Source organism: Dendrobates tinctorius, unplaced genomic scaffold (genome assembly GCF_039654945.1).
Source record: "Dendrobates tinctorius isolate UK_male_01 unplaced genomic scaffold, ASM3965494v1 ptg000060l, whole genome shotgun sequence".
Taxonomy (NCBI): domain Eukaryota; kingdom Metazoa; phylum Chordata; class Amphibia; order Anura; family Dendrobatidae; genus Dendrobates; species Dendrobates tinctorius.
This window is the reverse complement of record NW_027361728.1, coordinates 44,887,941-44,906,789: the sequence shown is the minus strand read 5'-3', so window position 1 is coordinate 44,906,789 and position 18,849 is coordinate 44,887,941. Positions and strand designations below refer to the sequence as shown.

Sequence of the window (18,849 nt, the reverse complement as noted above, 5' to 3'; positions counted from 1 at the left end):
TATACTTCCAGGCCATAGAACGCAATCGATTATGCCAACGCATGCGCAATATTGTTTTTCGGCTACTCCCACAGTTGGGCAAAGTATACTGCGCATACACGAGAGGTCATTTGAATAAGCATGCGTGGTAACTGTACGCGATCTGTGATATTCACAGAAATGAATACGCACATCAAGCAGAGGAGGGGGAGTGGAAGTGGAAAATAAGCCCTGCCCATTGGACCAGATCGAGCATATTTACATACATCACGCGAGGTATAAAAACGGTATTTATGTATCATTAGTGAGGAGTCAAGGGATATCAAAAGTACTTGTATAATGCAAAGGTGACACTAAATTGAATGATATTTTTACATGATATCCCAAAAAAGTGGTGACAGATTCCCTTTAAATGCTGGGAAATCATCTTAAAATCTGCAGTGACAGTGCGCTCTGCTCTGTTGCTGTTGAGAGAGCACACTGCTTTGTGCATATCACGGCTGATAACTTGTATCTATAGGCTTCCTAAGTATCAATACTTTTAACTAGAACTTTATTTTTTCATTTCAGCTGCTTTGATTCCAATGAAACGCTTGCATCGCTTAGTGAAGTGCCACTGCCGTAAGTAACAGGTGTAATTATGGTCCACAACTTTCAATGATTTAGTGCTCAGTACCTTTTAACTATGAGACATAGGTGCAATCAGAGGTGTAACTTGCACTTCTTAGGCTTCAATGCAAATTATGTAACAGGGTCCCTTAGCTACTATAACCATTTGTAATAGTGATGAATATATACTGTATATGGCAGATGAGGGTGTCCCAATGCATGTGAGGAGATCACACATGGCAGACGCGGAGGTCTCCAGTGAACTCCTAGCTGCTGAACTCCTAGCTGCAATGTCAATCAATCAGCACCCTACGATCGGTTTGCGTAAGGGCCGATCGCCATACAAAGTGACAGTCACCATTTTAAAGCCCTTTTTAATACTGCTATCATGCTTCACAGCAGCATTTAAAGGGTTAAACTGATGCAATCATGGCTAGCTGCAGTTGCATCAGATACTGATTGATGCCACAGGTGGTTCAGAGGGGCAGACTTTACTCTTGAGCCAGCTCCATATACAGATTGTGCGCCCTCAGTAAGGGGTTAATCGGGACTTTTCATTCAGCATTTCCAACCCCAATCTTTATATAACCCTGCGTCATCTGGATGTCAAAGTAGATTATATACGATTTACATGACTTATTTTATTGTCCAATAGTGAGGAAGATGAGAGTGAGGAGGAACAGGAGGAAACATCTTGGGGGAGTGAGGATTGGAGTGTGATTGGGTAAGTGGAGAATGTGAGACTATATATATATTGGGGGATATATACATACAATGTGGAACGTTATATACTTATAGTTATGGCGCTTTCAGTCATTTGGTATAAAACATGGCTGCATATATGTCTATGTATATGCAATGATCACTGATGGAGGAGCCGAAAAACAAAAGACCAGTGAGGTTAGATCCTTTGTTCATGAGCATTTCTGTACCATCTACAAAGTTGTTCTCCATTTCTATCCCTCAATTCTATAAAATTCCTTTCAGGCGTGTGACATCTTTTATTTTTTTCTCTCATTCTTTTTGATGACGCTTTGTTTGAAAATCCCAGTGCGTGCTGGGATATTTAGACAAAATATCATTAGGGGAGAAGTTTCGGTCACTTCCCCGACCTCTGCACTATCCCTGAAATGAAGCATTAGCAGTGACCTTCATTTCAGGGGCTTGGCTGTTCAATGTGCAATGTGCACTGTATGATGCGCGCAAAGACTGCGCTTTCTTGCCAAATCAGAAAAGTAGTAATGAGCAGGCAACAGATCAGAGCGCACTGTCAGTTCACTTTGTAAGATGAATACTTGGCTAGTAAAGAGGAGCACCAACGGCCCTCAAGTTACGCTTTTAAAGAGAATCTGTCATTATGTTTTTGGGATATCATGTAAAAATATCATTCAATTTAGTGTCACGTATGCATTATACAAGTACCTCTGATACCCCTTCACTTCCCACCAATGATACATAAATACCATTTTAATTCCTCCCGTGGTATTTGTAATTACGCTCTGTCCAGTCTCATGGGTGGGGCTTATTGTCCATCTCTCCACCCCCTTCTCCTCTGCTTGCTGTACATATTCTTTTCTGTGAATATCACAGATCGCGTATAGTTACCGTGTGTGCGCATTCAAATGGACTCTCGCGTATGCGCAGTATGCTTTACCCAAATGTGGGCAAAGCATAAAATCATTATTGCGCATGAGCCAGCATATGCCATGGCTTTCTATGGCCTGGAAGTACACAAGTATACTTCCAGGCCATAGAACGCATTCGCTTTTGCTGACGCATGCGCAATATTGTTTTTCGGCTATTCCCACAGTTGGGCAAAGCATACTGCGCATACGCGAAAGGTCATTTGAATAAGCATGCGTGGTAACTGTACGCGATCTGTGATATTCACAGAAAAGAATATGTACATCAAGCAGAGGAGGGGGAGTGGAAACGGAGAATAAGCCCTGCCCATTGGACCGGATCGAGCATATTTACATACATCGCGCGAGGAATATAAACGGTATTTATGTATCATTAGTGGGGAGTCAAGTGATATCAAAAGTACTTGTATAATGCAAAGGTGACACTAAATTGAATGATATTTTTACATGAAATCCCAAAAAAGTGGTTACAGATTCCCTTTAAATGCTGGGAAATCATCTTACAATCTGCAGTTACAGTGCGCTCTGCTCTGTTGCTGTTGAGAGCACACTGTTTTACGCATATCACAGCTGATAACTTTTATCTCTAGGCTTCCTAAGTATCAATACTTTTAATCAGAATTTTTTAATTTTTTTCATTTCAGCTGCTTTGATTCCAATGAAACGCTTGCATCGCTTAGCGAAGTGCCACTGCCGTAAGTAACTGGTGTAATTATGGTCCACAACTTTCAATGATTTAGTCCTCAGTACTTTTTAACTAAGAGACATAGGTGCAATCAGAGGTGTAACTTGCACTTCTTGGGCTTCAATAAAAATTATTCAATAGGGCTCCTCAGCTACTATAACCATTTGTAATAGTGATGAATATATTGTATATGTGGCAGATGAGGGTGTCCCAATGAATGTGAGAAGATCACACATGGCAGACGCAGAGGCCTCCAGTGAACTCCTAGCTGCAATGTCAATCAGTCAGCACCCTACGATCGCTTTGCGTGAGGGCCGATCGCCATACAAAGTGTCAGTCGCCATTTTAAAGCCCTTTTTAATACTGCTATCATGCTTCACAGCAGCATTTAAAGGGCTAAGCTGATGCAATCATGGCTAGCTGCAGTTGCATCAGATACTGTTTGATGCCACAGGTGGTTCAGGGGGGCAGACTTTACTCTTGAGCCCGCCCCATACAGAGATAGTGTGCCCTCAATAAGGGGTTAATCGGGACTCTTCATTCAGCATTTCCAACCCCAATCTTTATGTAACCCTGTGTTATCTGGATGTCAAAGTAAATGATATATGATTTATATGACTTATTTTATTGTCCAATAGTGAGGAAGATGAGGAGGAACAGGAGGAAACATCTTGGGGGAGTGAGGATTGGAGTGTGATTGGGTAAGTGGAGAGTGTGTCGCTAAATATATATTGGGGGATACATACAATATAGAACATTATATACTTATAGTTATGGCTCTTTCAGTCATTTGGTATAAAACATGGCTGCATATATGTCTATGTATATGCAATGATAACTGATGGAGGAGCCAAAAACAAAAGACCAGTGAGGTCAGATCCTTTGTTCATGAGCATTTCTGTTCCATCTACAAAGTTGTTATCCATTTCTATCCCTCAATTCTATAAAATTCCTTTCAGGCGTGCGACATCTTTTATTTTTGTCTCTCTTTCTTTTGCTTTCTTTGAAAATCCCAGTGCGTGCTGGGATACTTAGACAAAACATCATTAGGGGAGAAGCTTCGGTCACTTCCCCGGCCTCTGCACTATCCCTGAAATGAAACATTAGCAGTGACCTTCATTTCAGGGGCTTGGCTGTTCACTGTGCAATGTGCACTGTGTGATGCACGCAAAGACTGCGCTTTCTTGCCAAATCAGAAAAGTAGTAATGATCAGGCAACAGATCAGAGCGCACTGTCAGTTCACTTTGTAAGATGAATACTTGGCTAGTAGAGAGGAGCACCAACCGCCCTCAAGTTACGCTTTTAAAGAGAATCTGTCATTATGTTTTTGGAATATCATATAAAAATATCATTCAATTTAGAGTGACTTATGCATTATACAAGTACTTTTGATACCCCTTGACTCCCCATCAATGATACATAAATACCATTTTTATTCCTCCAGCGGTATATGTAAATATGCTCAGTCTAGTCCGATGGGCAGGGTTTTTTGTCCATCACCACCCCCTATCCTCTGCTTGCTGTATGTATTCTTTTCTGTGAATATCAAAATTTGCTTAGAGTTACCACGTGTGCGCATTCAAATGGCCTCTCGCGTGTGCGCCGTATGCTTGCATGTGCCGGCATACCCCATGGCTATCAATGGCCCGGAAGTATACAAGTATACATGGATACTTCCAGGCCATATAACGCAATTGCATATGCCGACCCATGCGCAATACTGATTTTTGGTTGTGCCCACAGTTGGGCAAACCATACTGCGCACGTGTGGGAGACCATTTGAATGAGCACGCGTGGTAACTCTACGCGATCTGTGATATTCACAGAAAATACGCACAGCAAGCAGAGGAGGGAGAGTGGAGACGGACAATAAGCCCCACCCATCGGACCAGACCGAGCATATTTACATACACCATGGGAGGAATAAAAACGTAATATATGTATCATTGGTGGGGAGTCAAGGGGTATCAAAGTACTTGTATAATGCATACGTGACTCTAAATTGAATGATATTTTTACATGATATCCTAAAAAAGTGGTGACAGATTCCCTTTAAATGCTGAGAAATCATCTTACAATCTGCAGTGACAGTATGCTCTGGTCTGTTGCCGCTGAGAGAGCGCACTGCTTTGTGCATATCACGGATGATAACTTTTATCTGTAGGCTTCCTAAGTATCAATTCTTTTAATCAGAACTTTATTTTTTCATTTCAGCTGCTTTGATTCCAATGAAACGCTTGCTTCGCTTAATGAAGTGCCACTGCCGTAAGTAACTGGTGTAATCATGGTCCACAACTTTCAATGATTTAGTCCTCAGTATCTTTTAGCTATGAGACATAGATGCAATCAGAGGTGTAACTTGAACTTCTTGGGCTTCAATGCAAATTATGTAACAGGGCCCCTCAGTTACTATATCAATTTGTAATAGTGATGAATATATATGTGGCAGATAAGGGTGTCCCAATGCATGTGAGGAGATCACACATGGCAGACACAGAGGTCTCCAGTGAAATGCTAAATGCAATGTCAATCAATCAGCACCCTACGATCGCTTAGCGTAAGGGTCGATTGCCATACAAAGTGACAGTCGCCATTTTAAAGCCCTTTTTAATACTGCTATCAAACTTCACAGCAGCATTTAAAGGGCTAAACTGATGCAATTACGGCTAGGTCTAGTTGCATCAGATACTGTTGGATGCCAGAGGGGGTTCAGGAGGTAGACTTTACTCTTGAGCCCGCTCCATACAGAGATAATGCGCCCTCAATAAGGGGTTAATCGGGACTCTTCATTCAGCATTTGAAAACCCCAATCTTTATATAACCCTGTGTTATCTGGATGTCAAAGTAAATGATATATGATTTATATGACTTATTTTATGTGTCCAATAGAGAGGAAGATGAGAGTGAGGAGGAAACATCTTGGGAGTGTGAGAATTGGAGTGTGATTGGGTAGTGTGAGACTAAATATATATTGGGGGATATATACATACAATATAGAACATTGTATACTTATAGTTATGGCACTTTCAGTCATTTGGTATAAAACATGGCTGCATATATGTCTATGAATATGCAATGATAACTGATGGAGGAGCCAAAATCAATAGACCAGTGAGGTCAGATCCTTTGTTCATGAGCATTTCTGTACCATCTACAAAGTTGTTCTCCATTTCTATTGCTCAATTCTATAAATTTCCTTTCAGGCTTGTGACATAATTTTTTTTCTTACTTACTTTTTGATGACGCTTTGTTTGAAAATCCCAGTGCATGCTGGGATACTTAGACAAATCATCATTAGGGGAGAAGCTTTGGTCACGTCCCTTGCCTCTGCACTATCCCTGAAATGAAGCATTAGCTGTGACCTTCTATTTGGGGGTTTAACTATTCACTGTGCAATGTGCACTGTGTTCTGCGTGCAAAGACTGCGCATTCTCACCAGGTCAGATCAGTAGTAATGAGCCGGCAACAGATTAGAGAGCAGTGTCATTTCACCGTTTAAGATTAACACTTGGCTTGTGGAGAGGGGCACCAGCCGCCCGTAAGTTACACCTTTAAATGCTGGGAAATTGTATTACAATGTGCAGTGACAGTGCACTCTGCTCTGTTGCCGGCAAGAGAACGTACTGCTTTGTGCACATCGCGGCTGATAACTTTTATCTGTAGGCTTCCTAAGTATCAATTCTTTTAATCAACAGGGCCCTTCAGCTACTATAACCATTTGTAATAGTGATGAGTATATATGTGGCAGATGAGGGTGTCCCAATGCATGTGAGGAGTTCACACATGGCAGAAACGGAGGTCTCCAGTAGACCCCTAGCTGCAATGTCAATCAATCAGCACCCTACGATCGCTTTGCGAAGCGGCTGATGGCCATACAAAGTGGCAGTCGCCGTTTTAAAGCCCTTTTTTATACTGCTATCAAGTATCACAGCAGCAATTAAGTGGTTAAACTGATGCAATCACGGCTAGCTCCAATTGTATCAGGTACTGTGGGGTGCCAGCTATGTAACAGAGCCATCACTGGTGGTTCAGGGGGCAGATTTTACTTTTGAGTCCACCCCATACAGAGATAGTGTGCCCTCAATAAGGGGTTAAGTGGGACTCTTCATTCAGCATATATTACCACAGTCTTTATATAACCCTGTGTTATCTGAATGTCAAAGTAGATTATACACTCACTGGCCACTTTATTAGGTACACCTGTCCAACTGTGTGTTAAGACTTAATTTCTAATCAGCCAATCACATGGCGGCAACTCAGTGCATTTAGGCATGTAGACATGGTCAAGACAATCTCCTGCAGTTCAAACCGAGCATCAGTATGGGGAAGAAAGGTGATTTGAGTGCCCTTGAACGTGGCATGATTGTTGGTGCCAGAAGGGCTGGTCTGAGTATTTCAGAAACTGCTGATCTACTGGGATTTTCACGCACAACCATCTCTAGGGTTTACAGAGAATGGTCCGAAAAAGAAAAAAAATCCAGTGAGCGGCAGTTCTGTGGCCGGAAATGCCTTGTTGATGCCAGAGGTCAGAGGAGAATGGGCATACTGGTTCGAGCTGATAGAAAGGCAACAGTGACTCAAATTGCCACCCGTTACAACCAAGGTAGGCAGAAGAGCATCTCTGAACGCACAGTGCGTCGAACTTTGAGGCAGATGGGCTACAGCAGCAGAAGACCACACTGGGTACCACTCCTCTCAGCTAAGAACAGGCATCTGATGGCTACTTTCAGCAGGATAATGCGCCATGTCATAAAGCTCGAATCATCTCAGATTGGTTTCTTGAACATGACAATGAGTTCACTGTACTCAAATGGCCTCCTCAGTCACCAGATCTCAATCCAATAGAGCATCTTTGGGATGTGGTGGAACGGGAGATTCGCATCAGGGATGTGCAGCCGACAAATCTGCGCCAACTGTGTGATGCCATCATGTCAATATGGTCCAGAATCTCTGAGGAATGCTTCCAGCACCTTGTTGAATCTCTGCCACGAAGAATTGAGGCAGTTCTGAAGGCAAAAGGGGGTCCAACCCGTTACTAGCATGGTGTACCTAATAAAGTGGCCAGTGAGTGTATATGATTAACATGACTTATTTTATGTTTCCAATAGTGAGGAAGAACAGGAGGAAATATCTTGGGAGAGTGAGGATTTGAGTTTCAGTATGTAAGTGGAGAGTGTGAGACTAAATACGGTATATATTGGGGGATATATACATACAATATAGAACATTATATACTTATAGTTATGGCACTTTCAGTCATTTGGTATAAAACATGGCTGCATATATGTCTATGTCTATGCAATGATAACTGATGGAGGAGCCAAAAACAAAAGACCAGTGAGGTCAGATCCTTTGTTCATGAGCATTTCTGTACCGTCTACAAAGATGTTCTCCTTTTCTGTCCCTCATTTCTCTAAAATTCCTTGCAGCCGTGCAACATCTTTTTTTCTTCCTTCCTTTTTGATGACGCTTTGTTTGAAAATCCCAATGCATGCTGGGATACTCAGACATAACATCATCAGGGGGTAGAAGCTGCGGTCACTGCCCCGGCCTCTGCACTAGCCCTGAAATGAAGCATTAGCAGTGACCTCCATGTGAGGGGCTGGGCTATTTCTTGTGCAATGTGCACTGTGCTCTGCTCACAAAGACTGCGCTTTCTCGCCAGATCAGATCAGTAGTGCTGAGTCGGCAGCAAAGCAGAGCGCAATGTCAGTTCACCTTGTAAGATGAGTACCCGGCTTGCAGAGAGGAGAACCAGCCGCCCACAAGTTATGCCTTTAAATGCTGGCAAATCGTCTTACAATGTGCAGTGAGAGTGCGCTCTGCTCTGTTGCCGGCGGGAGAGCGCACTGCTTTGTGCACATCATGGCTGATAACTTTTTATCTGTAGGTTTCCTAAGTATCAATTCTTGTAATCAGAACTTTCTTGTTTTCATTTCAGATGCTTCGGATCCTATGAAACAATTTCATCGGTTTCTGAAGAGCCATTGCCGTAAGTAACTGGTGTAATCATGGTCCACGACTTTCAATGTTTGTAGTTCTCAGCTACTTTTCACTATGAGACATAGATGCAGTCAGAGGTTTAACTTGAACTTCTTGGGCCCCAATGCAAAATATGTAACAGGGCCCCTCAGCTGCTATAACCATTTGTAATAGTGATGAATATATATGTGGCAGGTGAGGGTGTCACAATGCGACTGCTCGCTCTACACCCCCTATAGCTATATGTAAATGTCCATTTCGGATACCAGCAAACTATTTTTTTCCTAAGTAATCTATATAGTTATGCTCCTGAATGCTATCATATGTCATTGCATTTAAAGGGAATCTGTCATCCATTTTTAGTGATATCATGTAAAGATATCACCCATTTGTGCGTCCCATAAGGATTCTATTAGGATTTTTGATTCCCCCTGACCCTGCACCTTTGATGCATGAATACCTTTTTTATCTTGGTGGAGATGTATGTAAATCGCCGCCGTCAGGTCCGATAGGCGTGGCTTATTCGCCTTCTCCTCCCCACCTCGGCTTGCTGAACGTAATCTTCATCTGTGAATATCATAGATAACGACTTCTGGGGCATAGACCACACTGGAAAATACCGGCGCATGAGCAGTACCGATTATATGCTTCGCCCACAGTTGGGCAAAGCATACTGCGCAGGCGCCAGAGGCCTTTTCAATGTGCAAGCGCGGAAAACGTTATCTGTGATATTCACAGATGAAGATTAAGTTCAGCAAGCCGAGGAGGGGGGGAGGCGAATAAGCCCCGCCCATTGGACCGGACGGCGGCGATTTGCATACATCTCCACCAAGATAAAAAAAAAAGGTATTTATGCATCAAAGGTGCGGGGTCAGGGTGAATCAAAAATCCTTATAGAATCCTTATGGGACGCACAATTGGGTGATATCTTTACATGATATTACTAAAATGGGTGACAGATTCCCTTTAATAACGAGACACACTGTATACATGTTATCCATCAAGTAAGAACTTTCATCGCTGCATTTGCATTAATACTGGAAAAAAATGAATACGGTATATATTTTAGAATTAGTCTGCCAAGCTAACGTTAAAAGAATTTCTAACACTTTTTCTGTTCAGAGAATTATCAAGTTTCAAGTGTTTATCTATTGTTCATTTCATGCCTCTCTGTGTCGTAACACATTGGTTCCCATTACACAATTACTGCCCCGCACCCTTCACTTGTCTGTCTAAAGGGGTAAATATATGTCAGAAAGGAGGTAATGAAGAGAATGTCAGAAAAGGAACAATAAATGGATAATTATGGCACTTTCAGTCACTTGGTATAAAACATGGCTGCATATACTGTACGTAATGATAACTGATGGAGGAGCCAAAAATAAAAGACGTATGAGGTCATTTCTGAGAGAGTTACTGAATATAGTCTATGTTATGTGTCCAGTAGTGAAGAAGAGGAGCAAGCAGTGGCCATGGATGCCATAGAGTTGGAGATCACAGAGGAAGACCACAGTGCAGAGACCACCAGACTGTAAGTAGAGAGATAGTGACATATACAGATATTATTGGCCCTATATGATTTTAGATATTTATTAGTAACTGATGAATGACTTGTTATCACTGGGCAGAGACTGAGGAGGATATAAAACATGGATGTACATATTGGGGGCTAGTGATTTTTTGGGTCCCCTACACCAGAGTTACAGTAAGCACAATTTTCTGAGCGCCTGGTCTTTTCTGATTATCGATGCCTGCTCCAATGTGGCCACGAGGCACTGAAAATGTTAGGGTCGGCGGAACGCACCAGATATAAATAATGGAAGGCGCGTTCGCCGCCCAGGGTCCACCGTGCGGTAGATGACAAGACCGCTGCTGGACAATGGCAGATACGCTAGAAGTGCGATACAGCGCTCGGGTTAACGTCACCCGAGAGCCTGAGAGCGGACTCTGTTTAGTCACAGAGACGCCAAAGTATGAACTTAGACGTAAAGGCTGAACCTGTTAGCTGCACAGGTCAGCCGGCGTGTGGCGTCGCAGCCGCGAACACCAAAAGCTGCTACTACTGCAGCGCGGCCGTAACTGAAGCCGCTAAGCGACGATGCCGGAGGAGCCGGGCACCGACGGACGCTAGTGTAGGTGAGGAAGGCTCAGTGGCGTGTAGCCTGCCACAATCTGGAGCTGACTAACCCAACATACTGTCACCATTCGTAATATCCGTGGGAAGGGGTTTCATAATAAGTCAGACACCAGTCTATGCATCCATCACCATACACACACAGCATAATATGCTACACTAGCGCATGGCCGAGCCGCCATGCAGGCTTTTTATAGCCATGCGCTTCCGGGACCTTCCAGTACTATAGGAAGGACCAATCAGATCCGACATAGGACCTTCACATGTGACCCCTGCTCTCCACTGAGAGGACAAGTTGCGGGCATGCCCAGTCGCACGGCGCGAGGACTTAGCCTCTAGAGCAGTTCCCTGCAAAGCAGGTTGCGTTATCATTGCTGCACCAGAGGTGGCAGCAACATCCAGGCTCACAGAACGAGTCTGCGGGGAATGCCTGGTTCGCCGAGATTGCTGAGCAGGAGTCCGAGCGGTCGGAGGAGAATGGGAGACCGCAGGATGTCTGGCTCTGGATTCCTGCTGTACAGTGCCAGGAATCCGACGCCTAACATTACCCCCCCCCTAGGGCCCCCCCCCCGCTGAGCCAGGCCGCGATCAGGAGCGGTGCATGAATATTTTCCACCGGCTCCCAGGTCCGAGCCTCGGGCCCATGACCCTTCCAGTCCACCAAATAAAATTTTTTGCCACGGACAAACCTGCGCCCCACGATGGCGTTAACCTCAAACTCATCAGACGATAAGTCTGATGACCCGGCAGATGACTCAGAAAACCGGACCATGTGAACTGGTTTGAGGAGGGACACATGGAACACGTCCGAAATGGCCAAATGTGGAGGTAGAGCCAGGCGGTAGACCACCGAGCTAAGTCGCTCGAGGACCTTGAATGGTCCAATGTATCGCGGTGCGAACTTGGGAGACTCAACCCGCAGTTTAATGTTTCGGGTGGAGAGCCATACCATGTCGCCAGGGGAGAAGCTTGGCGCAGGCCGCCGATGCATGTCGGCGGACGCCCTCATCCTTTCTTTAGATGCCCGGATAGCATCCTGAGTGCGATCCCAAATGTCCCGGGCCTCCACTGCCCAGTCTGCCACCCTGGAGTCAGTGGAGGACACTGGCATCGGGACAGGGACACGTGGATGTTGGCCATAGTTTAGGAGAAAGGGCGTCTGACCAGTGGAATCAGCCACCGCATTGTTTAGGGCAAATTCTGCCCAAGGTAGCAAGGATGCCCAGTCATCCTGCCTGGCAGAGACAAAATGTCGTAAATAGGTGACCAAGGTCTGATTGGCTCTCTCGACCAAGCCATTCGTCTCGGGATGGTAAGCGGAGGATAGATTTAGCTCGATGCTGAGTAAACTGCAGAGCTCCCTCCAAAACCAAGACGCAAACTGGGGACCACGGTCACTCACGATTTTGTCCGGCATGCCATGTAGACGGAATACGTGTTTAATGAACAAGGTGGCCAGACCTCGAGCGGAAGGCAGGCGTGCGAGTGGCACCAGATGCACCATTTTGGAAAAATGGTCGGTGACCACCCAGATGACCGTACTGCCACCAGACTTGGGCAGGCCAACTATGAAGTCCATGCCAACCATCTCCCATGGTCTATCCGCCACTGGCAGGGGAAACAACAGCCCCGCCGGCCTCTGTCTAGAGGGTCTGTTCCGAGCACACGAAACACATGCCTGCACGTACTCCTTGACATCTCGAGCCATATGTGGCCACCAATATGACCTTGCCAGGAGTTCGGCGGTCCGTTTTTTACCAAAATGGCCACCCACTCTGGAGGCATGTGCCCAGGCGAGGACCTCCGGCCGTAGCTGAGGAGGCACCAAGGTCTTGCCCGGTGGTACCGACTCGAGCGCAACTGGAGCCACGGTCGTAAAACTCTCCGGCGGGAGAATTAACCGAGGCTCAGCTTCTCCTTCCTCCGCTGAGACCACTGAACGTGAGAGAGCATCCGCACGGACGTTCTTCTCTCCAGAGAGGTAGTGGAGGGTGAAGCGGAATCGTGAGAAGAAGAGCGACCACCTGGCCTGACGGGAATTCAGGCGTTGGGCAGTCTGTAGATAGACCAGGTTTTTATGGTCCGTATATACCAGAAAGGGAAACCGGGCTCCCTCCAGGAGATGTCTCCATTCAGAAAAAGCCAACTTCATGGCTAGCAGCTCCCTGTCGCCGATGGAGTAATTTTTCTCCGCCGGTGAGAAGGTCTTGGAATAGAAGAAGCAGGGGTGCTTCCGACCTTGAGCATCCTTTTGATAAAGGACTGCTCCTGCACCGACGGAAGAAGCGCCTACCTCAAGGATAAACGGCTTATCCACATCGGGACGATGTAATATGGGAGCGCCAGCAAAATGTGATTTTATAGCCGAGAAGGCCTTGGAGACATGTTCTGACCAAGCATTGGGGTTAGCTCCTTTCTTGGTGAGAGCAACCAAAGGAGCCACCAGTGTGGAAAAGTGTGGTATGAACTGGCGGTAGTAATTCACGAACCCCAAAAAGCGCTGCACCGCTTTGAGGGAATGGGGTTCCTGCCAGTCCATAACCGCTTGTAGTTTGGCCGGATCCATGGCCAGCCCCTGGGCCGAGATGATATAGCCCAGGAACGGCAAGGACTCCTGCTCAAACTGGCACTTCTCCAGCTTGGCAAATAACGAGTTCGCCCGCAGACGGTCAAAGACCCTGCAGACGTCTCTCCGGTGGGTGGTCAAATCTGGCGAAAAGATGAGTATGTCATCCAGATAGACCACCACCGAGGTAGAGAGCATGTCGCGGAAGACGTCGTTGACAAAATCTTGGAAGACAGCTGGGGCATTACAAAGGCCAAAGGGCATAACCAGGTATTCGTAATGGCCATCCCTGGTATTAAAAGCTGTCTTCCATTCGTCTCCTTCGCGAATGCGGATCAGGTTGTATGCACCCCGCAGATCTAGTTTAGTAAAGATCCGGGCCCCCCGCAACCTGTCAAATAACTCTGAGATCAACGGTAGGGGGTATTTGTTTTTAACCGTGATAGCATTGAGACCTCGGTAGTCGATGCAGGGGCGTAGCTCTCCGTTCTTCTTCTGTACGAAGAAGAACCCGGCACCAGCCGGTGACACCGATTTTCTGATGAAACCCCTAGCCAGGTTCTCCCGGATATACTGGGACATAGCCTCCGTCTCAGGGAGTGATAAAGGGTAAACACAGCCTCGGGGAGGCTCTGTGCCTGGCAGGAGATCAATCGGGCAATCATAGGAACGGTGCGGTGGGAGCGTCTCCGCAGACTTCTTAGAGAAGACGTCCGCGTAATGGTGGTAGGGTTTGGGGAGCGAGGAGAGATCCGCAGGCACTTCTGTGGAAGCCACCTGAACGCTGCCCCTCAGGCACCTTCCCTCACAGTCCTTGCCCCAGCCCAGTATCCTCCCTGAAGCCCAGTCAATATGCGGGGAGTGGCAACGAAGCCAGGGAACTCCGAGGAGCACCTGATCGATGCCATTGGGCATAATTAGCAGGGACAGAGTCTCCCGATGTGAGGGTGAAATAGAGAGTCCGAGTGGGGCTGTCTGATGGGTCACCTGAGATGGTAACGGTGCCCCATTTACCACCCTGATGGTCAGAGGTTGGGGGAGTATCACCAGAGGGATAGCGTGTCTCTGGGCAAAAGTCGAGGACATAAAGTTCCCCTCGGCCCCGGAATCCAGGGTGACCTCTGCCTCCCAGGAGGAGGACCCACTATCTAATGTACCCCGGAACACCGGTTTGGGTGAAAAGGGTCCCACCTTGGATTGACCACCACCTACGGCCACTGAACGTGGTCGTCTTTTCGGCCGCTGAGGGCATGTGCCAGCCGAGTGGCCCAACTGTCGGCACTGATAACAGCGCACAGAGGTTCGCATCGGACGCAACTTAGTGCCGGTGCGAGACACCTCCATAGGCTCAGAGGAGAGGTGCTCCTGTGCGGGAAATTTCAGCGGCTCAGAAAAGGTGGGAGCCAAATTAACCCTACGTTTGGATTGCGCTCGTTCCAACCCGCGCTCCGTGTAGCGGAGATCAATGCGGGTGGAAACGGCGATCAACTCCTCCAAACTGGTGGGAATCTCCCTAGTAGCTAGAGCATCTTTTACGTGCTCAGCCAGGCCTCTCCAAAACACCGGGACCAACACTTTGTCCGGCCACTCTAACTCGGAAGCCAGTGTCCGAAACTGGACAGCATGATGGCTAACCGAAAGTGACCCTTGTGTTAAAGATAACAGTTGGAGAGCCATATCGTGGGTGACCCGTGGTCCCAAGAAGACTTGCTTCAGAGCCGCGAGGAACTGAGCAGCCCCCTGTACCACGGGATCACCACGTTCCCACAATGGCGTGGCCCACTGTAATGCCCGGCCAGACAACAGAGAGACAATAAATCCCACCTTAGCACGCTCCGTAGGGAACCGTGCAGCCAGCAACTCCAGCTGGATGGAGCACTGACTAACGAATCCCCTACAGGAGGCACTATCACCCGAAAACTTATCGGGGAGCGGGAGGCGAGACATTGTCGGCAGGGGCAAAAGTGTGGGCGCACGTGAGACAGCCTCAGCGACTGTCTGAGCAGCAGCTAGCGCAGCATTCGCAGCTGAGTTGGTGCTCTCAATAGCCGCCAACCTGCTCTCCAGCTGCCGAATGTAGCGCTGCAGCTGCTGCACGTCTGCCATTGCCAGCCAGACCCTGGCGCTAGTGTAATGTTAGGGTCGGCGGAACGCACCAGATATAAATAATGGAAGGCGCGTTTGCCGCCCGGGGTCCACCGTGCGGTAGATGACAAGACCGCTGCTGGACAATGGCAGATACGCTAGAAGTGCGATACAGCGCTCGGGTTAACGTCACCCGAGAGCCTGAGAGCGGACTCTGTTTAGTCACAGAGACGCCAAAGTATGAACTTAGACGTAAAGGCTGAACCTGTTAGCTGCACAGGTCAGCCGGCGTGTGGCGTCGCAGCCGCGAACACCAAAAGCTGCTACTACTGCAGCGCGGCCGTAACTGAAGCCGCTAAGCGACGATGCCGGAGGAGCCGGGCACCGACGGACGCTAGTGTAGGTGAGGAAGGCTCAGTGGCGTGTAGCCTGCCACAATCTGGAGCTGACTAACCCAACATACTGTCACCATTCGTAATATCCGAGGGAAGGGGTTTCATAATAAGTCAGACACCAGTCCATGCATCCATCACCATACACACACAGCATAATATGCTACACTAGCGCATGGCCGAGCCGCCATGCAGGCTTTTTATAGCCATGCGCTTCCGGGACCTTCCAGTACTATAGGAAGGACCAATCAGATCCGACATAGGACCTTCACATGTGACCCCTGCTCTCCACTGAGAGGACAAGTTGGGGGCATGCCCAGTCGCACGGCGCGAGGACTTAGCCTCTAGAGCAGTTCCCTGCAAAGCAGGTTGCGTTATCATTGCTGCACCAGAGGTGGCAGCAACATCCAGGCTCACAGAACGAGTCTGCGGGGAATGCCTGGTTCGCCGAGATTGCTGAGCAGGAGTCCGAGCGGTCGGAGGAGAATGGGAGACCGCAGGATGTCTGGCTCTGGATTCCTGCTGTGCAGTGCCAGGAATCCGACGCCTAACAGAAAACAGACACCAGCCCCTCTATCTTCAACCTTGTTAGTCAAAGTGGCCATCCGGAAAACTGTTTCCAGTGCTCACTGGCCAATTTCTGGAGGAAAGAAAAACGTGGATTTCTCTGGAATAAGACATCGGTTCGCAGACATCAATATATCATTTTATTCAGCTTTCCATGATCTGTATGGCCATATAGACGGCTTAGGAGGGTTGATCCTACTGACAGATTCTCTTTAAGTCACTGCATTTACTTAGGACACACAAGTATCTCTGTTTCTAATGAAAACTTTATTTTTGTCACAGGCCAGATTTAAAGACTGCGTGCGCCGACACAAAGCCGATCCCGTAAGTAATAAGAGCGATCGTGGCTGCATTTACTCTAACGAGACCTTGGGCTTTAGATCGATGATGTCACATTGTGACATAAGTGCAGGATGTTACACAGGATAATATCGATGTATATATCCTCAAAGACTGATCACAATATCCTCAAAGACGGATCACAATGATAGTGTGAACTGTCTGGGTCTCAATTTGTTTGCTTTGGATTTTTTTTTTCAGATGCAAACGTAAATGGTGGATACCAAAATGTTTCAGGAGGACGAACAGGACCCAGGTCAAAAACATGTAGGTACCTTAACCTCTTCCCACTAATGGACGTGTCCTTATGTCCTAATTGCTGTCTTCTAGATGCAAAAGTATTCAATGATTCATCCCGGCAGGAGATCAATCCCATGCAAATGCTTGTGAAATCAATATTTCTACAATGAGCTAATAATCAGTAATGACATCTATCCATCTATCTGTATCATGTAGAAATGTATAGGAAAGAGATTATGTTTATTGTCTGTGTCCTTATGGGACCAGGATTTGTCCCGATAATTATTTTACAAGGTATTTATTTGTGATCATTTCTTCTATTTCTCCAGCAGCAGAAGTGACAGCAGCAAAAAAGTGCGACGTCCACCAAAGTAAGGAAAAGCTTCCCCCATTGTTGTATGTGAAATGTTGTGACACTGAGGCTCCTGATATTAGGGGTAGATACATTTTGTGTCTTCCCTTTATATCTTTATACTATATTGTATATTTTAATGGAAGAAGCTATTATATAAATGTCTATCCATACGCCCCATAGTGAAAGAAAAGCATTTCCCTTCTCAGTACCCTACATCTAAACTCACTAACCCTCTCACCCTTTCTTCTCCCTTCTAAACACTATTCACCAATTTTTCCGCTTCCTCTTAGGGTCCTCAGACCATTTTTATGCTGCTTCGGGATCACAACAACAGATTAAAGAAAAAAAAAAGGTAACTATGGAGACACACAGGGGCAGAATGGAGACTTGGGGTCAGAATGTGACAGTGAGACACAGGAGGGGGCAGAATGTGAGACACAAGGGCAGAATGTGAGACACAAGAGGGTCAGAATGTGAGACAAGGGGCAGAATGGACATGGGGCAGAATGTGAGACATGGGGGCAGAATGTGACAGTGAGACAGGGGTCTCAAGGGGGCCCCGAAAATTTTGCCAGTATGGGGCCCCGAAATTCCTAGTGGCAGGCCTGTATAGGAGGGGAGGTCACATTGCGATATTCAATATCAGGAATGATCTAACTTTGTTGCTTGAGCTCCATATCTAGGAGTCCTGCCAGCTGCTGTAATAATATTTCTCCTGTTTCATCATCCCATCGTTGAGCCAAGTTTTCCCTTCTGGCTTATAAAGTGCCGAAGTACCGGTGGTGTGCATGTGCGGGACAGAAGGACAGGCTGCATCCCAAGCTGTATCTAGAGCAGCGGCCCTTGTGGTCATGTGATGAGACTCCCTTCCGCGTAAGACTCCGGTCACATTGTCTGATGTCACACGCTGCATGACTTGTTCAGAGAGTTGAGCTTGATCCGAAACTCTAACCATAGCATACAAGTGCCTACAAATAGTATTCAACCCCCTGCAGATTTAGCAGGTTTGATAAGATGCAAATAAGTTAGAGCCTTCAAACTTCACACAAGAGCAGGATTTATTAACAGATGCATAAATCTTACAAACCAAAAAGTTATGTTGCTCAGTTAAATTTTAATAAATTTTAAACATAAAAGTGTGGGTCAATTATTATTCAACCCCTAGGTTTAATATTTTGTGGAATAACCCTTGTTTGCAATTACATCTAATAATCGTCTTTTATAAGACCTGATCAGGCCGGCACAGGTCTCTGGAGTTATCTTGGCCCACGC

At 46.5% G+C, this 18,849-nt stretch overlaps 1 long non-coding RNA gene across 1 annotated transcript; it reads left to right on the top strand.

Annotated features, from left to right (window-relative positions):
* Positions 1–17,183: 17,183 nt before the first annotated feature.
* Positions 17,184–17,989, top strand: LOC141092768 (uncharacterized). The gene is made up of 3 exons (XR_012232905.1): positions 17,184–17,249; positions 17,552–17,593; positions 17,868–17,989. It is a non-coding gene; the product is annotated as an uncharacterized lncRNA (long non-coding RNA).
* The last annotated feature ends 860 nt before the right edge of the window (positions 17,990–18,849 follow it).